The sequence below is a fragment of the Tamandua tetradactyla genome, chromosome 10 (assembly GCF_023851605.1).
Source record: "Tamandua tetradactyla isolate mTamTet1 chromosome 10, mTamTet1.pri, whole genome shotgun sequence".
In the NCBI taxonomy this organism is placed as follows: domain Eukaryota; kingdom Metazoa; phylum Chordata; class Mammalia; order Pilosa; family Myrmecophagidae; genus Tamandua; species Tamandua tetradactyla.
This window is the reverse complement of record NC_135336.1, coordinates 33,227,315-33,251,653: the sequence shown is the minus strand read 5'-3', so window position 1 is coordinate 33,251,653 and position 24,339 is coordinate 33,227,315.

Here is a 24,339-nt window from a genome sequence, read left to right as displayed (position 1 = left end):
GTTTGTTTAGCCATTCGTCTGTTGATGGACATTTTGGCTGTTTCCATCTCTTTGCAATTGTAAATAATGCTGCTATAAACATTGGTGTGCAAATGTCCATTTGTGTCTTTGCCCTTATGTCCTTTCAGTAGATACCTAGCATGGTATTGCTGGGACATATAGCAATTCTATATTCAGCTATTTGAGGAACTGCCAAACTGCATTCCACAGCGGTAGCACCATTTGACATTCCCACCAACAGTGAATAAGTGTGCCTCTTTCTCCACATCCTCTCCAGCACTTGTCATTTTCTGTTTTGTTGATAATGGCCATTCTGGTGGGTGTGAGATGATATCTCATTGTGGTTTTGATTTGTGTTTCTCTATTGGCCAGGGATGTTGAGCATCTCTTCATGTGCCTTTTGGCCATTTGTATTTCCTCTTCTGAGAAGTGTCTGCTCAGGTCTTTTTCCCATTCTGTAATGGAATTGGCTGTCTTTTTGTTGTTGAGTTGAACAATCTCTTTATAAATTCTGGGTACTAGACCGTTATCTGATATGTCATTCCAAATATTGTCTCCCATTGTGTAGGCTGTCTTTTTACTTTCTTGATGAAGTTCTTTGATGTGCAAAAGTGTTTAATTTTGAGGAGTTCCCATTTATTTATTTATTTCTTCGGTTCTCTTGCTTTGGGTGTAAGGTCTACAAAACTGCCTTATAAGATTTATAAGATATTTCTCTACATTTTCCTCTTTTTTATGGTCTTAGACCTAATGTTTAGATCTTTGATCCATTTTGAGTTAACTTTTGTATAGGGTGTGAGATATGGGTCCTCTTTCATTCTTTTGCATATGGATATCCAGTTCTCTAGGTACCATTTATTGAAGAGACTGTTCTGTCCCAGGTGAGTTGGCTTGACTGCCTTATCAAAGATGAAATGTCCATAGATGAGAGGGTCTATATCTGAACGCTTTATTCGATTCCATTAGTCAATATTTCTATCTTTATGCCAGTACCATGCTGATTTTTTTTTTTACATGGGCAGGCACCAGGAATCGAACCCGGGTCCTCAGGCATGGCAGGCAAGCACTCTTACCTGCTGAGCCACCGTGGTCCACCCAATACCATGCTGTTTTGACCACTGTAGCTTCATAATATGCCTTAAAGTCAGGCAGTGTGAGACCTCCAGCTTCGGTTTTTTTTTTTCCCTCAAGATACTTTTAGCAATTTGGGGCACCCTGCCCTTCCAGATAAATTTGCTTATTGGTTTTTCTATTTATGAAAAGTAAGTTGTTGTGATTTTGATTGGTATTGCATTGAATCTGTAAATCAATTTAGGTAGAATTGACATGTGAACTATATTTAGTCTTCCAATCCATGAACATGGTATGCCCTTCCATCTATTTAGGTCTTCTGTGATTTCTTTTAACAGTTTCTTGAAGTTTTCTTTTGTCTCTTTAGTTAAATTTATTCCCAAATATTTTATTCTTTTGGTTGCAATTGTAAATGGAATTCGTTTCTTGATTTCCCTCTCAGATTGTTCATTACTAGTGTATAGAAACACTACAGATTTTTGAGTGTTGATCTTGTAACCTACCACTTTGCTGTACTCCTTTATTAGCTCTAGTAGTTTTGCTGTGGATTTTTCAGGGTTTTCAACATATAGTATCATATCATCTGCAAACATTGAGAGTTTTACTTCTTCCTTTCCAATTTTGATGCCTTGTATTTCTTTTTCTTGTCTAATTGCTCTGCCTAGAACTTCCAATACAATGTTGAATAACAGTGGTGATAGTGGACATCCTTGTCTTGTTCCTGATCTTAAGGAGAAAGTTTTCAGTTTTTCCCCATTGAGGATGATATTAGCTGCGAGTTTTTCATATATTCCCTTTATCATTTTGAGGAAGCTCCCTTCTATTCCTATCCTTTAAAGTGTTTTCAACAGGAAAGGATGTTGAATTTTGTCAGATGCCTTTTCTGCATCAATCAAGATGATCATGTGATTTTTCTTCTTTGATTTGTTGATATGGTGTATTGCATTAATTGATTTTCTTATGTTGAACCATCCTTGCATACCTGGGATGAATCATCCTTGGTCATGATGTACAATTCTTTTAATGTGTTGCTGAATTCGATTTGCTAGAATTTTGTTGAGGATTTTTGCATCTATATTCATTAGAGAGATTGGTCTGTAGTTTTCTTTTTTTATAATATCTTTGTCTGGCTTTGGTATGAGGGTGATGTTGGCTTCGTAGAATGAATTAGGTAACTTTCCCTCTCCTTCAATTTTTTTGAAGAGTTTGAGCAGGACTGGTACTAATTCTTTCTGGAATGTTTGGTAGAATTCACATGTGAAGCCATCTGGTGCTGGACTTTGATTTTTGGGGAGTTTTTAATGACTGATTCAATTTCTTTACTTGTGATTGGTTTGTTGAGGTTGTGTATTTCTTCTTGAGTCAAAGTTGGTTGTTCATGCCTTTCTAGGAAGTTGTCCATTTCATCTACATTGTCGTATTTATTAGCATAAAGTTGTTCATAGCATCCTGTTATTACTGCCTTTATTTCTGTGGGGTCAGTGGTTATGTTTCCTCTTCCATTTCTGATCTTATTTATTTGCATCCTCTCTCTTCTTCTTTTTGTCAGTCTTGCTAAGGGTCTGTCAATCTTATTGATTTTCTCATAGAACTAGCTTCTGGTTTTATTGATTTTCTCAATTGTTTTCATGTTCTCAATTTCATTTATTTCTGCTCTAATCTTTGTTATTTCTTTCCTTTTGCTTGCTTTGGGATTAGTTTGCTGTTCTTTCTCCAGTTCTTCCAAGTGGACAGTTAACTCCCGAATTTTTGCCCTTTCTTCTTTTTTGATATAGGCATTTAGGGCAATAAATTTCCCTCTTAGCATTGCCTTTGCTGCATCCCATAAGTTTTGATATGTTGTGTTTTCATTTTCACTTGCCTCGAGATATTTGCTGATTTCTCTTGTAATGTCCTCCTTGACCTATTGGTGGTTTAAGAGTGTGTTGTTGAGCCTCCAGATATTTGTGAATTTTCTGGCACTCTGCCTATTATTGATTTCCAACTTCATTCTTTTATGATCTGAGAAAGTATTCTGTATGATTTCAATCTTTTTAAATTTATTGAGACTTGCTTTGTGACCCAGCATATGGTCTATCTTTGAGAGTGATCCATGAGCACTTGAGAAAAAGGTGTATCCTACTGTTGTGGGCTGTAATGTCCTATAAATGTCTGTTAAGTCTAGCTCATTTAGTGTAATATTCAAATTCTCTGTTTCTTTATTGATCCTCTGTCTAGATGTTCTGTCCATTGATAAGAGTGGGGAATTGAAGTCTCCAACTATTATGGTAGATGTGTCTATTTCTCTTTTCAGTGTTTGCCACATGTATTTTGGAGCATTCTGGTTTGATGCATAAATATTTATGATTATTATGTCTTCATGCTGAATTGTTCTTTTTATTAGTACATAATATCCTTCTTTGACTCTTTTAACTGTTTTACATTTAAAGTCTAATTTGTTGGATATTAGTATAGCTACTCCTGCTCTTTTCTGGTTGTTATTTGCATGATATATCTTTTCCCAACCTTTCACTTTCCACCTATGTTTATCTTTGGGTCTAAGATGTGTTTCCTGTAGACAGTATATAGAAGGATCCTGCTTTAATCCATTCTGCCAGTATATGTCTTTTGATTGGGGAGTTCACTCCATTAACATTTAGTGTTACTACTGTACAGGTACTACTTTCTTCTACCATTTGCCTTTTGGATTTTTTGGATTTTTTGGATGTCATATCTAATTTTCCTTCTTTCTACACTCTTCTCCACACCTCTTTCTTTTGTGTTTTCAAATCTGTCTCTAGTGTTCCCTTTAGTATTTCCTGCAGAGCTGGTCTCTTGGTCACAAATTCTCTCAGTGGTTTTTTTGTCTGAAAATGTTTTAATTTCTCCCTCATTTTTGAAGGACAATTTTGCTGGATATAGAATTCTTGGTTGGCAGTTTTTCTCTTTTAGTAATTTAAATATATCATCCCACTGTCTTCTCACCTCCATGGTTTCTGCTAAGGAATCTGTAGCCTTATTGGGCTTCCCTTGTATGTGATGGATTGCTTTTCTCTTGCTGCTTTCAAGATTCTCTCTTTCTCTTTGACCTCTGACACTCTGACAAGTAAGTGTCTTGGAGTACATCTATTTGGATCTATTCTCTTTGGAGTATGCTGCACTTCTTGGATCTGTAATTTTAGGTCTTTCATAAGAGTTGGGAAATATTCAGTGAAAATTTCCTCCATTAGTTTTTCTTTTCCTTTTCCCTTCTCTTCTCCTTCTGGGACACCCACAACAGGTATATTTGTGCGCTTCATATTATCATTCAGTTCCCTGAGTTCCTGCTCATATTTTTCCATTTTTTTCCCTATAATTTCTGTTTCTTGTCGGATTTCAGATGTTCCATCCTCCAGTTCAATAATCCTATCCTCTGTATCTTGAACTCTACCATTGTAGGTTTCCAGTGTTTTTTTCATCTCTTCTACCATGCCTTTTATCCCCATAAATTCTGTGATTTGTTTTTTCAAACTTTCCATTTCTTCTTTTTGTTCATTCCTTGCCTTCTTCATATCCTTCCTCAATTCATTGATTTGGTTTTTGATGAGGTTTTCCATGTCTGTTCATATATTCTGAATTAATTGTTTCAGCTCTTGTATCTCATTTGAACTGTTGGTTTGTTGCTTTGACTGGGCCATATCTTCAATTTTCCTAGTGTGATTTGTTATTTTTTGATGGCTTCTAGACATTTGTTACCTTAATTAGTTTATTCTGGAGATTGCTTTCACTTCTCTTACCTACGGTTTTCTTGCTGGATGAATTTGTTGTCTCTCTGTTCTTTAAAACTCAGTTCAGCTTTTTCTGGACCTCTAGCTTAGGTTTTGTTTAACAGATGAGAATTTTTCAGTTCTTGTTTTCTTGTTTCTTGCTGTGTCTGTATGGGTTCTTTTTCCCCCATAGCCTTAGGAGGGTCTACATAGGTATTATAGACTCCAGCCTGGTTTCCCAGACTAAACTGACCTCTCCTATCAGGGGGAAGGAGTCACCTGTGTCAGTTTTCCCTGAGGGTGAGACCCAGCAGGTTAAAAGATTTTCCTGTGGGACTTCCAGAGAAGATGGCGGCTTAGTAAGACGCGCGGATCTTAGTTCCTCCTCCAGAACAGCTACTAGGGGAGTAGAAACGATACAGAACAGCTCCCGGAGCCACGACAGAGATCAAAAAGACAGCGTACCCCATATTGGAACGGCTGGCTAGCTGAGAGAACCCGCGTTGGTGAGATCGCCGAGGGGCGCGGGGTTCCCCGGGCAGGGCGGCAAGCTGCCGGAATCCCTCCCTTCCTCCTTCCCGAGCCAGCTGGGACAATTGGACAGGCGGTCCCCTCAAGCCACAGCGGCTGGTGCCCCCACCACGCGAGGCCCCCCAGACCAACTGAGAGAATTGGATTGGAAATCCCCAGGCTGCGGAGAACGGTGACGGGGGGTCCCTTCCAAACACGTGACTCCCCGGTCCAGCTGGGAACGGTGCACTTTCCCGGGCCGCGGTGGCTGGCGCCCTCCCGCCACGCTTGGCACCCCGGGCCGACTAGGAAATTCGGACGGATGCTCTCACGGGCTGCGGCGGCCGGCAATCCTCCCTGCGTTCGGACCCCCGGGCTGGCTGGCCCTCTTCCAAGCCAATTCGGCTGGCGAACCTGCCCCACGGCAAGAGTTTTCCAAAGTTAAAGGACCCACAGCACCTTTTACTGGCGGGACCCGCAGACAAACGTGTGCCACGAGCGCCACCTACTGGGCAGGATGAGAAAAACAGAATCCAGAGATTTCACAGAAAAATCTTTCAACCTGTTGGGTCCAACACCCAGGGAAATCTGACTAAATGCCCAGACGCCAGCAGAAGATAACGGATCACGCTCAGAAAATTGAAAATATGGCCCAGTCAAAGGAACAAACCAATAGTTCAAATGAGATACAGGAGCTGAGACAACTAATGCTGAATATATGAACAGAAATGAAAAACCTCTTCAAAAAAGAAATCGATAATTGTGGGAGGACATGGAGAAGACCTGGGCTGAAAAAAAAGAAGAAATAGAAAAACTGAAAAAACAAATCACAGAACTTATGGAAGTGAAGGATAAAGTAGAAAAGATGGAAGAAACAATGGATACCTACAATGATAGATTTAAAGAGACAGAAGATAGAATTAGTGATTTGGAGGATAGAATATCTGAATTCCAAAAAGAAACAGAAAGTATAGGGAAAAGAATGGAAAAATTTGAACAGGGTATCAGGGAACTCAAGGACAATATGAACTGCACAAATATACGTGTTGTGGGTGTCCCAGAAGGAGAAGAGAAGGGAAAAGGAGGAGAAAAACTAATGGAAGAAATTATCACTGAAAATTTCCCAACTCTTATGAAAGACCTAAAATTACAGATCCAAGAAGTGCAGCGCACCCCAAAGAGAATAGACCCAAATAGGCTTTCTCCAAGACACTTACTAGTTAGAATGTCAGAGGTCAAACAGAAAGAGAGGATCTTGAAAGCAGTAAGAGAAAAACAATCCATCACATACAAGGGAAACCCAATAAGACTATGTGTAGATTTCTCAGCAGAAACCATGGAAGCTAGAAGACAGTGGGATGATATATTTAAATTACTAAAAGAGAAAAACTGCCAACCAAGACTCCTATATCCAGCAAAATTGTCCTTCAAAAATGAGGGAGAAATTAAAACATTTTCAGACAAAAAGTCCCAGAGAGAATTTGTGACCAACAGACCAGCTCTGCAAGAAATACTAAAGGGAGCACTAGAGTCAGATATGAAAAGACAGAAGAGAGAGGTACGGAGAAGAGTGTAGAAAGAAGGAAAGTCAGATATGATATATATAATACAAAAGGCAAAATGTTAGAGGAAATATTATCCAAACAGTAATAACACTAAATGTTAATGGACTGAATTCCCCAATCAAAAGACATAGACTGGCAGAATGGATTAAAAAACAGGATCCTTCCTTATGCTGTCTACAGGAAACACATCTTAGACCCAAAGATAAACATAGGTTGAAAGTGAAAGGTTGGGAAAAGATATTTCATGCAAATAACAACCAGAAAAGAGCAGGAGTGGCTATACTAATATCCAACAAATTAGACTTCAAATGTAAAACAGTTAAAAGAGACAAAGAAGGACACTATATACTAATAAAAGGAACAATTAAACAAGAAGACATAACAATCATAAATATTTATGCACCGAACCAGAATGCCCCAAAATACATGAGGAATACACTGCAAACACTGAAAAGGGAAATAGACACATATACCATAATAGTTGGAGACTTCAATTCACCACTCTCATCAATGGACAGAACATCTAGACAGAGGGTCAATAAAGAAATAGAGAATCTGAATATTACTATAAAGGAGCTAGACTTAACAGACATTTATAGGACATTACATCCCACAACAGCAGGATACACCTTTTTCTCTAGTGCTCATGGATCATTCTCAAAGATAGACCATATGCTGGGTCACAAAGCAAGTCTTAACAAATTTAAAAAGATTGAAATCATACACAACACTTTCTCGGATCATAAAGGAATGAAGTTGGAAATCAATAATAGGCCAAGTGCCAGAAAATTCACAAATACGTGGAGGCTCAACAACACACTCTTAAACAACGAGTGGGTCAAAGAAGAAATTGCAAGAGAAATTAGTAAATACCTCGAGGCGAATGAAAATGAAAACACAACATATCAAAACTTATGGGACGCAGCAAAGGCAGTGCTAAGAGGGAAATTTATTGCCCTAAATGCCTATATCAGAAAAGAAGAAAAGGCAAAAATGCAGGAATTAACTGTCCACTTGGAAGAACTGGAGAAAGAACAGCAAACTAATCCCAAAGCAAGCAAAAGAAAAGAAATAACAAAGATTAGAGCAGAAATAAATGAAATTGAAAACATGAAAACAATAGAGAAAATCAATAAGACCAGAAGTTGGTTCTATGAGAAAATCAATAAGATTGATGGGTCCTTAGCAAGATTGACAAAAAGAAGAAGAGAGAGGATGCAAATAAATAAGATCAGAAATGGAAGAGGAGACATAACTACTGACCTCACAAAAATAAAGGAGGTAATAACAGGATACTATGAACAACTTTATGCTAATAAATACAACAATTTAGATGAAATGGACGGGTTCCTGGAAAGACATGAACAACCAACTCTGACTCAAGAAGAAATAGATGACCTCAACAAACCAATCACAAGTAAAGAAATTGAATTAGCCATTCAAAAGCTTCCTAAAAAGAAAATTCCAGGACCAGATGGCTTCACATGTGAATTCTATCAAACATCCCAGAAAGAATTAGTACCAATTCTCCTCAAACTCTTCAAAAAAATCGAAGTGGAGGGAAACTACCTAATTCATTCTATGAAGCCAACATCACTCTCATACCAAACCAGGCAAAGATATTACAAAAAAAGAAAACTACAGACCAATCTCTCTAATGAATATAGATGCAAAAATCCTCAATAAAATTCTAGCAAATCGTATCCAACAACACATTAAAAGAATTATACATCATGACCAAGTAGGATTCATCCCAGGTATGCAAGGATGGTTCAACATAAGAAAACCAATTAATGTAATACACCATATCAACAAATCAAAGCAGAAAAATCACATGATCATCTCAATTGATGCAGAGAAGGTATTTTACAAGATTCAACATCCTTTCCTGTTGAAAACACTTCAAAAGATAGGAATACAAGGGAACTTCCTTAAAATGATAGAGGGAATATATGAAAAACCCACAGCTAATATTATCCTCAATGGGGAAAAATTGAAAACTTTCCCCCTAAGATCAGGAACAAGACAAAGATGTCCACTATCACCACTATTATTCAACATTGTGTTGGAGGTTCTAGCCAGAGCAATTAGACAAGAAAAAGAAATACAAGGCATCAAAATTGGAAAGGAAGAAGTAAAACTATCACTGTTTGCAGACGATATGATACTATATGTCGAAAACCCGGAAAAATCCACAACAAAACTACTAGAGCTAATAAATGAGTACAGCAAAGTAGCAGGTTACAAGATCAACATTCAAAAATCTGTAGCATTTCTATACACTAGTAATGAACAATCTGAGAAGGAAATCAAGAAACGAATTCCGTTTACAATTGCAACTAAAAGAACAAAATACCTAGGAATAAATTTAACTAAAGAGACAAAAAACCTATATAAAGAAAACTACAAAAAACTGCTAAAAGAAATCACAGAAGACCTAAATAGATGGAAGGGCATACCGTATTCATGGATTGGAAGACTAAATATAGTTAAGATGTCAATCCTACCTCAAATTGATTTACAGATTCAATGCAATACCAATCAAAATCCCAACAACTTATTTTTCAGAAATAGAAAAACGAATAAGCAAATTTATCTGGAAGGACAGGGTGCCCCAAATTGCTAAAAACATCTTGAGGAAAAAAAACGAAGCTGGAGGTCTCGTGCTGCCTGATTTTAAGGCATATTATGAAGCCACAGTGGTCAAAACAGCATGGTATTGGCATAAATATAGATATATCGACCAATGGAATCGAATAGAGTGCTCAGATATAGACCCTCTCATCTATGGACATTTGATCTTTGATAAGGCAGTCAAGCCAACTCACCTGGGACAGAACAGTCTCTTCAATAAATGGTGCCTAGAGAACTGAATATCCATATGCAAAAGAATGAAAGAGGACCCATATCTCACACCCTATACAAAAGTTAACTCAAAATGGATCAAAGATCTAAACATTAGGTCTAAGACCATAAAACAGTTAGAGGAAAATGTAGGGAGATATCTTATGAATCTTACAATTGGAGGCGGTTTTATGGACCTTAAACCTAAAGCAAGAGCACTGAATAAATAAATAAATAAATGGGAGCTCCTCAAAATTAAACAGTTTCGTGCATCAAAGAACTTCATCAAGAAAGTAGAAAGACAGCCTACACAATGGGAGACAATATTTGGAAATGACATATCAGATAAAGGTCTAGTATCCAGAATTTATAAAGAGATTGTTCAACTCAACAACAACAAAAAGGCAACCAACCCAATTACAAAATGGGAAAAAGACTTGAACAGACACCTATCAGAAGAGGAAATACAAATGGCCAAAAGGCACATGAAGAGATGCTCAATGTCCCTGGCCATTAGAGAAATGCAAATCAAAACCACAATGAGATATCATCTCACACCCACCAGAATGGCCATTATCAACAAAACAGAAAGTGACAAGTGCTGGAGAGGATGCGGAGAAAGAGGCACACTTATCCACTGTTGGTGGGAATGTCAAATGGTGCAACCACTGTGGAAGGCAGTTTGGCAGTTCCTCAAAAAGCTGAATATAGAATAACCATACGACCCAGCAATACCATTGCTGGGTATCTACTCAAAGGACTTAAGGGCAAAGACACAAACGGACATTTGTACACCAATGTTTATAGCAGCATTATTTACAATTGCAAAGAGATGGAAACAGCCAAAATGTCCATCAACAGACGAATGGCTAAACAAACTGTGGTATATACATACGATGGAATATTATGCAGCTTTAAGACAAGATAAACTTATGAAGCATGTAATAACACGGATGGACCTAGAGAACATTATGCTGAGTGAGTCTAGCCAAAAACTAAAGGACAAATACTGTATGGTCCCACTGATGTGAACGGACATTCGAGAATAAACTTGGAATATGTCATTGGTAACAGAGTCCAGCAGGAGTTAGAAACAGGGTAAGATAATGGGTAATTGCAGCTGAAGGGATACAGACTGTGCAATGGGACTAGATACAAAAACTCAAAAATGGACAGCACAATAATACCTAATTGTAAAGTAATCATGTTAAAACACTGAATGAAGCTGCATCTGAGCTATAGGTTTTTTGTTTGTTTGTTTGTTTTTTGTTTTTTGTTTACTATTATTATTACTTTTATTTTTTGTCTATATTAACATTCTATATCTTTTTCTGTTTTGTTGCTAGTTCTTCTAAACCGATGCAAATGTACTAAGAAACGATGATCATGCATCTATGTGATGATGTTAAGAATTACTGATTGCATATGTAGAATGGTATGATTTCTAAATGTTGGGTTAATTTCTTTTTTTCCGTTAATTAGTTAAAAAGAAAAAAAGATTTTCCTGTGACGTCTCTGGGCCCCGTTTTTCTTATCCTGTCCAGTATGTGGTGCTTGTCTGCCTGTGGGTCCCACCAGCATAAGATGATGCAGTACCTTTAACTTTGGCAGACTTTCCCTTCTGGGGTTGTGGTGGAGACAGAGAAGTTGTAGGCTGGTTTTAATGGCTTCAAATTACCAAGTCCTGGTGTCTAAATTCCTTGAGAGGGATTCCACCTGATTTGGGCTTCACCCCTCCCCTGGGGAAGGTACAGGCTTGAGACAAGCCCTGAAAGGAGTCTGTTTCTGTCTATGCCTGGGACACTTGCAGCCTGAGAATTCCTGCTGCTGAATCCAGAGGCAGTCAAGCCTTTGTAGAGACACAGCCACAAAAACCTCTCTTTATTTTCTGTTTTTCTTTTTCCATTACCCCAATGAGCGACCTCCGCTTTGACCAGATTCACCTGAGCTGGGGGCCTATTTTTAGTAGTCAGAGTTTGTTAATTGATTCCACAATTGGTGTGTGGTTGGGCTCAGTCTCTGCTGCTGTTAAAGACTCTTTCCTTTCCCCTCTGGGAAGCAGCCTGTGGGGGAAAGGCCCTGGCCGTGGCAGCCTGGGGAACTCATGGTTCTGGGGAGGCTCGCAGCTATTCCAGCTGGTCCAGACTGGGGTACGCTGTGTGTCCGGTCACTGACGTGGCCCCAGGAGCAGTTCTGTACTGTTTCTGGTTATTTAGTAGTTTTTCTGGAGGACGAACTAAAACGCATACATTGCTAACCCACCATCTTGACCACACCCCCCACTATATGGCTTTTGCTTAAGCCAATATTTCCCCTTTTTTCCTATATCAAAAACCTTTATAATTACCATGGATTTTACTTACCAAGGATTTGTATCCCCAACTATCTCCTATCCTATAATGTTGAAAAACCTGAGAAAAGTTGGACCCAGATGGTGTGGTGGGTGATGAAGGGGTGACTTTTATAGTGACACACTTGATCAGCTGAGGATCATCACCTATAATTGGAATTCCTACCAGCTACACAAATAAAGCCAGATCAATTATAAGAGGCTATTTAAATCTGTCATCTTTCTCTGTGCTTCTTCACCCACCATTAGCCAGGTTCTCTGTAGGTTTCTCTTTGGCCTGCCTGGCCCTACACATTAGGCTTTGTTTAATGGTTCAGCAGTACTGTGAGTGGTACAAGCACATTGGAATATAAAACAGCCATGGTCTGAGGTGCAGGCGATGCCATCACAGAACCAAATGATGATATGTATTGCTGTGTCTTTTCCCAGACAGACAGTCATAAATACTATTAAATAAATAAATAGAGGATGGTGCTATTTAAAGTTACATCCTTGTAAATTTCAGAATTCAAAAATGATTTATCTCTTTGGTCCACTTGCTAATTTTCCCATCTCCTCCCCCATGGCAGCCCAAACCTTAGATTTCCCAATGTTCTGAAAGGAAGTGTTATTTGTCTTCCTTCAGCCAGACCAACCCACCACCCTCCATTTCTCCCAAGGACTCAAGAGAAATTTTGTTTCTCTGTTGTCAGCTCCATGTCTGGCTCAGCACAAGGTCACTTTGCCATTATGCAAATGGAGATAAAAGCAATTCTGACTGTCCAGGAGCTACTCCGACTGTTTTATTGCGTGGATGACCACATAAAAAGGCAATTTTAGTGTATTAATCATAGACTATTATAAACTATAAATTTAAGTACAAGGAGTTTATTAAAACATATCTTTATTAAAACAAAAGGGTGTATAGTGTTCACAAAGTGTGAAAATAGTGTAAGAACTGTATATTGTGAGCTCTGTACCATAGAGAAATAACCATAGGTTATTTTTCTCTTGTACCATAGAAAAATGTATAAAAATTATCAGAAAGCTAATGTGCAAGAATATTGCCTTATTTGTCTGTAAAAATGGAGCTTAGTAACATAACTGTCTCTTGGAGCTTTGGAATATTTTATCCTGTATTCTTGTTTGAATTCCTCCTATATTTAAATATATACATGGAATTGAAGTGTTTGTGTAATAGTCCTATCATTTTGCCTGCAGGTCAGTTGTCATAAATCTAGGATGTGATGGAAAAATATATATATGCCTGAAAGTCACCCCCAGAGAACCTGTTTCATTGCTCAGATGTGGCTTCTCACTCTAAGCCAACGCGGCAGGTGAACTCACTGCCTTATGCCTCTCCCCCCATGTGGAACATGACTCCCACAAGTGTAAATCTCCCCGGCGATGTGGGACAGAACTCCTGGGATTCACTGGAACCCAGCATCATGGGGTTGAGAAAGTTTTCTTGATCAAAAAGGGGAAGAGAGAAATGAAACTAAATAAACTTTTAGTGGCTGAGAGATTTCAGAGTAGAGAAGTTATCCTGGAGGTTATTCTTATGCATTATATAGATATCTCTTTTTAGTTTATGGTGAACTGGAGTGACTGGAGGGAAGTACCTGAAAATGTTGAGCTGTGTTCCACTAGCATTGATTCTTGAAGATATTTGTATAAAGATACAACTTTTACAATGTGACTATGTGATTTTGAAAACCTGTGTCTGATGCTCCTTTTATCCAGGATATGGACAGATGAGTAAAAAAATATGGATAAAAATAAATAAATAAATAATAAAAAGTAAATTGCATTGGGCAGATGGAAATACCAGTGTTAAATGAGAGGGAGGGGTAAGAGATATGGTGTGTATGAGTTTTTTCTTTTTTATTTCTTTTTCTGGAGTGTTGCGAATTTCTAAAAAAATTATCATGGTGATGAATACACAACTATGTGATGATATTGTGAGCTGTTGATTGTACACCATGTATGAACTGTATGTGTATGAAGATTAGTCAATAAAAGTATTAAAAAAAAAAACTACCTCTCCATCGCCCCCTCCATCTTACATACCATTTCTCTGCTCCTTTTTATAACAGACCCTCTGAAAAGAGCTGTCAATATTCAGTCACCATTTCCTCCCTTCCCATTCACACTATGGCTTCTTCAGTTAGTCTTTTACTCCTCCACCTACTCTACCTAAAATGCTTTTTGTCTAGGACATCAGTGCCCTCTATATTGCTAATCCAGGGGTCAAGTCTCACTCTTTATCTTGTTTTGCTCACCAGCAGCATTTGGCACTGTTGATCACTCCCTCCTCCCCAAAACACTTTCTTTACTGTATTTCCAAGTAAACTTACTCTCTTGTCTTTCATCCTGTCTTTGGCCATCTTGGTCTTAAAAGATTCAAAGTTGAACTCCTGACCTTACCTACTGATACCTGCCCTTCCCACGGTCTTCCACATCCCTGATAATGAGCAACTCTTCTTCTTGATCAAACTGAAACCTGGCCATCATCATTGGTTCTTTTCTCACTGACACTACCCCACATCCAATCCTTCAGCAAATTCTATGGGCTCTGCTCTTAAAATACATCCAAAATCTAAGGGAATAAGAGAGGGGGCTTCTGGGATTCTTATTATGTTTTATTTCTTGATCTGGATGCTGATTACACAAATATGTTCGCTTTATGAAAATTCATTACACTATACACTTATTTGTGCACTTTCTGTATGCATGTTATATTAAAATTTTAAAAATCATATATTAATCTGCACATTTTTACCACATTTATTACTAACTCCCTGGACCAAGCCACCATGACTTTCTATCTGGATTACTGCATTGGCCTCCTACATGACCTCTCTTTCATCTCTGTTCCTCTTCAGTCTACTTTCAACACAGCAGCCAGAGTGATACTATTAAAAATGTTAATCATATTTTATCACTCAAGCATTTGTGTTTCCCAAAGTCTTCAGGATCCATCAACTGTATTACATATTCAATTTCTTGACACCTAAACATTACTTACCATTGGTCACTACTGAGTCCAGATTTTTAGCAAGACATAAAACCCTTCCCAGATATTTGGGTTGATCGCTGATTCCAGACTTTCAATGATTGCTCCTTTATCAGTATGTTAAACCCAATTTAATATGATGATACTTCATATTTTTGTTTGAGCACCTACAGATCTCATTTCCACATAAATTCTCTGATGGTTGCTAATAAAAATAAGCAAAAATGTAGCCAATTCTTTCTATCATTCCCTCAAGATTCCAAGTCCTGGGAAAGAATAACCTGGTGATGGAGCTTCAGGGCAGAGAGATTATTTTACTCATAGAAACGGTGTTCAGGCTCTATTAATATCCTGGTACATATATTTTTGCACATTTGTGTATTTATTTGTTTAAAATAAGTTCCAAGAAGTAGAACTACAGATTCTAGAGCTTCTAACTGACAAAGTGCTTTCCAGAAAGTTTATGTTCCCACCAGCAAAGCATAAGAGCACCTGGTTTCCCACACATTGACCAACACTGTGTATTTTCAGTCTTCTTGATATTTTCCAATATGATAAATGAAAGTGGTATCTTGTTTTGCCTTGTGTACCTTTGAATTTTCTTTAATTATTGGTAAAGTTGATTTTTTTCATGCTTATTGGAACTTTGTAATTCTTTTTTATGAATCACATAGTCATCAGCCTGTTAGGATAAATTCTAAATAGTAAGGGCCACCTGATCCCTCATCAAACAGGAACAAGTCTCCTTCTCTTGGTGATAAGGTGAGTTTATTGACTATGCGTTATCAAGAAATTGGAGGAAAAACTTTCCAAGGCCATTTGGAGTGTGTGTGTGTGTGTGTGTGTGTGTGTGTGTGTGTGGTAGGGAGTGGTTTGAACTTTCATAACCCCAAACAGACAAAGAAATAGTCCGGATCCAGAAGAAAGCAGAAGAGGACAAAAAACACAGAAGAAGAAAAACTGTTTGGTCAACATGTCCTGTTATCTTGTAGGCCCCTCTTGTTGACTGGTCTTTTGATCTTGTCCTTCAAAGGGGAGGATGGCACTGGCATTAGTTTATATGATGCTTCCTTCCTGCAAGGAGAGCAAGGGAGGGTTTCTGGGAACAGAAAAGGTTTTTTAATTAGATTAACAGCAAACTATTTCAAAAAGAGCTTTTTTTGCTTAAAATAACTTCAGAGCTGCTTGAATGAAGTGATCATAAAAGAAAAAAGCAAATATTTTTCTACTTAAGACTACACTAAGCATTTTAGCTAATGGATTATATTGACCATTATTTCTGCCTATGCAACTATCAAACTTTTCCCAATTTTCTTTTAGGATATTCTAACAGTTAAGTTCCTTTTGTCTCCAAGTGTGTTAGTTAGATTCAGTTGTCAACTTGGCCAGGTGAGCATACCTAATCTTGTTGCTGCAGACATAAGCCAACGGTACGTGAACCTCATCTGTTGCCAATTACATCTGCAGTTGGCTAGGAGGCGTGTCTGCTGCAATGAGTGACATTTGACTTAATTGGCTGGTGCTTAAATGAGAGATCGCAACGTAGCACAGCCTATCAGCTTGGCATTCCTCATCTCAGCACTAGCAGCTCAGCCCAGGCCTTTGGAGATGCAGAAAGAAGTCACCCCGGAGAAAGTTGTTGGAACCCAGGGGCCTGGAGAGAAGACCAGCAGAGACCATCTTGTGCCTTCCACATAAGAAAGAACCTCAGTGGAAAGTTAGCTGCCTTTCCTCTGAAGAACCAGCAAAATAAATCCCCTTTTTTTAAAAGCCAATCCATCTCTGGTGTGTTGCATTCCGGCAGCTAGCAAACTAGAACACCAAGTAACAGATACAAGAATGAAATTGGGAAAAAAAGCCTCCCCAGGGATTTAGTGAATAAAAGGACATTTCCGTTTGTTTTGAACGCTGGAAGAGAGTAGAGACTGGCGAACTATTCCACAGATGCTGGATCAAAGAAACAGAAAAATCTCAGCTAGGAAAAGTCCATCCCAGACCTCCAGTTAGTTCCCATTTCCCTTCCCAGTCCCACCCAGTTCAGAAGCCACACAAGGAAGCACTGCCCTGGGTCCCTCTTATCCCTCTTACCCCAGACAGAAACTATAGACCCAATAACTGCATCAAGTTAGAATTCCACACATACCCAGGCACAGGAACGAGGTCCACAGAGACCCATAGAACAGGAGCTACTAAGGAATGTTGCATATAAATGGGTCCTGGGGTAGAAATGAAGAGCAGAGGGGAGCAACCACCATAGAAAGGCTGGTGAGAACTGTTGTGACCAATCTAGTTTCAGTCACCTGGACCATCAAAAGGTAGAACAGATTTTTTGAACTGATCCACCTTTATGGATTGACCCCATCTGCTCCCCAGGGCGGGAACCCTAATGGGAAAGAAACCAGAAGTATGAAACCCTCACAGAGGAAAAAAAAAGAGAGAGAGTGGGTGGGTAGGGTAAATGAACTGCTGTAAGATAAGAACGGGTCCCAGAACAGAAAAATAAAAGGAAAATGAGGCACTTAGTGACGGAGAGAAGTTAAGCAAATCATAGGAGCTGGGGAGAAACTTCTGCACAAAAAACAAACAGAGTCGATCAAAATTCCCATAGAAAAGACAGAGAAAAGGAAACTCTCACCTGGAGGTGAAACAATTGCACAAAAAGTACAATCTTAAAAATTGCACCACATATCCAAGGCAAGAATTGAATGAAGAAGAATGGAGAAAATCTGAACAGTTAAACATGGGCTATTCTAAAAGTCTAGAATAACTTAGACCAAGCATTAAAGAAGTGCCTTAACACAAAACCAATCAACAAAAAAACCCTAAACAAGAGGGAGAAACAGACATCCAGAATCTGATTCAAGAGAATCAGATGCCTAGACATCAAAAAATCACAAGCCATACTAAGAAAAAGGAAAATACGGCTCAGTCAAGGGAACAGATTATAACGTAAAGGAGACTCAGAAGTTCATAAAATGAATCAAAGCTGTTCAAACAAATCTCCTACGTCAATTTAAGGAGATGAATCAAAATATGCATGGAGAGATAAAGGCTATTAAAAAGGCAATGTGTGAGCATAGAGAAGAGTTTGAAAGTATAAAGAGAAACCTAACAAATTTTGGGGATGAAAGGCAGAGTAGTAGAGATTAGAAGTATACCAGAAGTTGAATCACCAAACCTCAGCCTGACAGGACCCAGAGCCACTCTAAGGGCACAGACTCTGGAATCTGTGGTCTTCTTCTCTAGAGCCCTCGAGTCACTCCCAATCTCTGTGTGTTTTACAAATGGCAAACTCCAAATGGCTCAGCTTGGATCAATCAGTAATGGCCAGAGAGGGCGGGTCATGTCACAGACATGCTTGTGGAGTCCGTCCTCTGTGTTAGAATATGAGTCTCAAAGAAAACATTATTTGGGGTTTAGAAGTTAGCTCAAACCATAGTGGGAGAACCCTGAGTTTGGGGCCAAGAGCCCCATTTTGCCTGTAACTCTAGGATGACATTGGGCAAGTGGCTTTCCCCCACTCCTTTGTGCAAGCCTGTGTCCTGATCTACAAAGTGGAACAGTTGGACTGAATGACCTCAGTGGTCATAGGCAGCTGTTTTTGTAATAATATTCTCTAGCACCCCAAAACAGCATGATATACAATCTTCTCAAATGGATAGGGATCATTCTCAAGGATAGAACACACACTGGTTCATGAAACAAGTCTCAATATATTGAGAAAGATTGAAATTCTGCAAGGCCTCTTCTCTGACTATAATGGAATGAAGCTGGAATGAATAATAGGCAAAGGACTGGAAAATCCATAAATATGTGAAAGTTAAATAACACTCTCTTAAAACAATCAGTGAATTAAAGAAGAAGAAAATGCAAGGTAAATAATGAAATATCTTGAGATGAATGGAATGAGAACACTTCTGGAATGGAGTAAAGGCCATGCTGAGAGGGAAATTTATAGCCCTTAATGCTTACATGAAAAAAAAAAAAAAAGAGCTGAAATGAAAGACCTAAACACGCCCTTGGAAAAACTAGAAAAAGAATGGCAAATTAACCCCAAAGCAAACAGAAGAAAATAAAAGCAAAGATTAGAGCAGAAAAAATGAAATTGAGAATAAAAAAACCATAGACTTTTTAAAAAATCCAAAAGTTCTTTGAAAAGATAAATAAAATTGACAATCCTTTAGCCAGACTGACAGTGAAAAAAGAGAAAAGATGCAATAAGTGAAATAAAAAATGAGAGATGGACATTAATACCGACACCACAGTTATAAAAAGTGTCATAAGAAGATGCTATGAGCAACTGTATGTCAACAAATTAGATAACCTGGATGATATGTTTTCTAGATGAATACGAACAACCTTGCTGACTCTACAAGAAACAGAAGACCTCAAAAGACCAATTACAAGAAAAGAGATTGAATTAGTCATCAAAAATCTGTAAAGCCATTTGGTCCTGGTCTTTTCTTTCTAGTGAGATTTTTGATGACTAATTCAATCTACTTGGAATCATCAAAAATCTCCCTAGAAAGAAAAGACCAGGACCATATTACAAGAAAGAAAATTACAATCCAATTTCTCTTACAAATATAGATGCACAAATCTTCAGCAAACTACTTTCAAATTGAATCCAAATCTAAATAAAAGAATTATATATCATGGTCAAGTGAGTCCTTTAATGCTGTATAGATTATTGTAATGCCTGGAAACATCCTAGAGTATATTAAGCAGACAATCAAAAAGTATTGGCAAAGTCCCCTAAGGGAGGGAAGAAAGACTATGGAACTATTAAACCTTACCATCAGGGAATCCCCTGATACTGTGTCAAACTTTGGGGACACCCAAATCAATAGGCCAAGCAAGCCCCCGATCATGAGGCTTACTCTTGTGAAGTTTATGTAGGTAGCATAGAAGCTTAGACTACTTATAGACATGCCTAAGAGTTACTTCTGGAGGACCTCTGTTGTTGCTCAGATATGGACTCAGTCTCTCTAAGCCCAACTCTGCAAGTGAAATCATTTCCCTCCCACCTATGTGGGACATGACATACAAGGATGAAAGACTCCCTGGTGACGTGAGAGAGGACTCCCAGGGATGAGTCTAGACCTGGCACCATGTGATCAACAATTACATTCTGACCAAATGGGGGGAAAGAGTGTAATTAATAAAGTATCAGTGGCAGAGAGAGTTCAAACAGAGTTGTCAGGCTACTCAGGAGGTTGCTCTTATGCAAGCTTCAGTTAGACGTTGCTACCTATCATAACCTGCCAACCCCCAACCAGGACCATTCCAGCCAATCCTAAAGAACACCTAGAGCAATTTATATGATTCCACAAGCGTTCCAGGCACTAGAGTAACTTACCAGGAACCTATAACCTCCAGATGGGTCCCTGGTCAAGATAAGTCCTGAAACCTAGCACACCCTCTCCAGAACATCAGATAGTTCCATCTCCCTACCCCATATTAGTGACAGACCCTTCCAATATCAAAAATTTAGAATTTCTATAGCCCAAACAACTTCAATGAGAGGTATGGAAAGATCAAAGTTGACGGTGGAATTATACAGAGAAGATAGGACTTAACAAATGAATATGAATGCTGAATCATTAAATTGATATCTCTTTTAGTCTCCAGTATTTTAGAGCAGCTAGAAGTAAAAACCTAAAACTAGGAAGTTGTAATGCATGTCAACGTCTGAAGTATGTTCTGAAACTAATTGTGGTGCTATGCTTGGAAATTTATAGCATTTTTGCATATATGTTATTGTTCACAAAAAAAGAAGGAAAAAAGTTGATTGTGATGATAAAAAAGTATTTAAGCCCTCTAGCCTCCTATATTCTGGAGCAGCTAGAAGTAAAAATACGAGAGTATCATATGGTAGCCCATGACAAACTCTGGGATCTATTCTGTAACCACTTTTTGAAGAGAGCTTGGAAAACTATTGCTTTTTTATTTCTTTGCTTTGTATATATGTTATACTATACAAAAAAAGTTTTAAAAAATGGAATAATATAGTATGTACATGTATAAGTTTGGTTTCCCTCATCACTATATTCATGAAACTTTTGTGTATTTATTTCTCACAATGAAATCTTTGTTCTATCTGAAATTTCCATGTTCTTTTTCTAGCTAATACTTTCTTTTTTCCTTTGACTTTTTTTAAAATTAATTTTTTAGTTTTTTTAAAAGATATAACACCAAAAAAATGCAAACATTCTTAACTTTTGATCATTCCGTTCTACATATATAATCAATAATTCACAATATCATCACATAGTTGCATATTCATCATCATGATCATTTCTTGGAACATTTGCATCTATTCAGAAAAAGAAATAAAAATAAAACAGAAAAAAAATTCATACATACCATACCCCTTACCCCTCCCTTTCACTGATCACTAGCATTTCAATCTAAATTTATTTTAACATTTGTTCCCCCTATTATTTATTTTTATTCCATATGTTTTACTCATCTGTTGATAAGGTAGATAAAAGGAGCATCAGACACAAGGTTTACACAATCACACAGTCACATTGTAAAAGCTATATCATTATACAATCATCTTCAAGAAACACGGCTACTGGAACACAGCTCTACATTTTCAGGCAGTTCCCTCCAGCCTCTCCATAACATCTTGAATAACAAGATGATATCTACTTCATGCATAAGAGTAACCTCCAGGATAACCTCTTGACTCTATTTGGAATCTCTCAGCCATTGACACTTAATTTTGTCTCATTTCATTCTTCTCTCTTTTGGTCCAGAAGGTTTTCTCAATCCCTTGATGCTGAGTCTCAGCTCATTTTAGGGGTTTTCTTAATCCGTTGATGCTGAGACTCAGCTCATTCTAGGATTTCTGTCCCACATTTCCAGGAAGGTCCACACCCCTGGGAGTCATGTCCCATGTAGAGAGGGAGAGGGGGATGAGTTTGCTTGTTGTGTTGGCTGGAGAGAGAGGCCACATCTGAGCAACAAAAGAGGCTATCTTGGGGGTGACTCTTAGACCTAAATTTTAAGTAGACTTGACCTATCCTTTGTGGGGTTAAGTTTCATATGAACAAACCCCAAGATTGGGGGCTCAGCCTATACTTTGGCTGTCCACACTGCTTGTGAGAATATCAAGAATTCAAATTGGGGAAGTTGAATTTTCCCCCTTTCTCACCATTCCCTGAAGGGGACTTTGCAAATACTTTTTTGTTCACTGTTCAAATCACTCTGAGAATTACTGGGGCATCACTCTGGACAAACCAACAAAATCTCATGTCCTACTCAAGGTTCCATGTACTTATGGTGTTCAATTAAACTGTCTACATAAGTTATATTAGGAACTGCACTAGTCAAAATATAAATTTTGTACCAAATAAACATTTTTTGCTTTAGTATCACACATAAGGTAAAATTTTAAAATATTAATTACCATCTATTTTCAGCACCTTGCAGTAATGACATTCCTTTGCTCTTCCTCATGCAAAACCATTTTTTAAATTTGTATATTTAGTCACTACCATTATGCACTGTAGGCATTCCTAGATTATACCATCTCAGTCTCTATCATCTATATTTCTTTCTGATTTCATTTGTACCCCCAGCCCTCCTCCCTCTATCATTCTCACATTCAGTTTCATTCAGTGTTTTAACATAATTGTTTTACAGTTATATAGTATTGTGCTATCCAATTCTGAGTTTTCACATTCAGTCCTGTTGCACAATTTGTATCCCTTCAGCTCCAATTACCCAATATCTTACCCTATTTCTATCTCCCAGTGGTCTCTGTTACCAATGAAAATCTCCAAGTTTATTCACTAATGTCAGTTCATATCAGTGAGACCATACAGTATTTGTCCTTTTGTTTCTGGCTAATCTCCTCAGCATAATGTCCTTAAGGTCCATCCATGTTGTTGCATACTTAATAACTTTATTCTGTCTTAAAGCTGCAGAGTATCCCATCGTAAGTATATACCACAGTTTGTTTAGCACTTGTCTGTTGATGGACATTTTGGGGGCTTCCATCTCTTGGCAATTGTAAATAATGCTGCTATAAACATTGGTGTGCAAATGTCCATTTGTGTCCTTGCCCTCATGTCCTCTGAGTAGATACCCAGCAATGGTATTGCCAGATCATATGGCAATTCTATATTTTTCTAGCTAATACTTTTGTGTATCCTTTAACAGTACCTCTTCTTTGCATTCTTCCTTAATTGTTAGTATTCCTCAGAATATACCATAGACAATTTTTTCTAATTCCTTTACATATTTTTAACTAGGAAATTTTATACATTGTTTTGGTTTCATATACTATCGATATGCATATGATTTTTAAATCTTGAGATCTTGTCCATACCAAATTACTGAGCTCTAAATCTAAATTCTCATATGCCTTCTGTAGCTCTCAATCTTTATGTCTCACAGACAATAGGGCTGACTGCTGATTTTCAGTAGAAATGGTGGATACATGCAGCGAAGATGGGGTAAAAGAGACCATATTTGCTCTCTTACCTGTAACACGACAAAAACAAGATTGTTTTTAAGACACTGGGCATCTGGAAACAAAGAAAAGTTGTCACAGAGAGGAAAGAAGCAGGTGAGGTGAGCTCTCTAATTGCCCCAGTTTACTCCTTCAGAGATCTTCCAGGCCATCAGACTGGTGGCTGGCAGACTCCCTAACTGAGGAGTTCAGGAAAACCAAAGAAGCTAGAGTTCATAGGGCAGAGCATCAGAGATAAGAGAGCTGTGTATGTAGAGAACACCAGAGGCTTGCATGAGTTTCCTCTCAAATATTCATCACAGTACTAATCAGTGTATGCATGTGATAAAACTACCACCCCTGGAGGAAAATATATCCGAAAGGATTAATGGGAACAGTGCCTGCTGCTCACACAAAACCCAAAACAGTGCCTGTTACCATCAGCCAGATTGGAAAAACTTTATTTACAGTGCACTGGGTAGAGTGCTCATGAATATCTCGCTCCAATAGTAGGGAATAATTAGCCTTATCCTGAGCACTGTTCGACACCTGCCTAACAAGTCTTAATAGGAAAACCCCAAATGATTAAACCAATGCCAATAATTTAAATGCATCCCAGAAAAAAACTCAAGAAAATTTATAGGATTGCAAAAATACCCAACACCCAATAAATTAAATTCCCAATATCTGGCATGCAATTTAAGACTAGGCATGCAAAGAGGTAGCAAAACATGAACCATAACGAGAATAATAATTATCTATCATGGTTTGCCAAAACTATTCCTGCCAACCCTAAAGAACATCTGGGGCTTTAT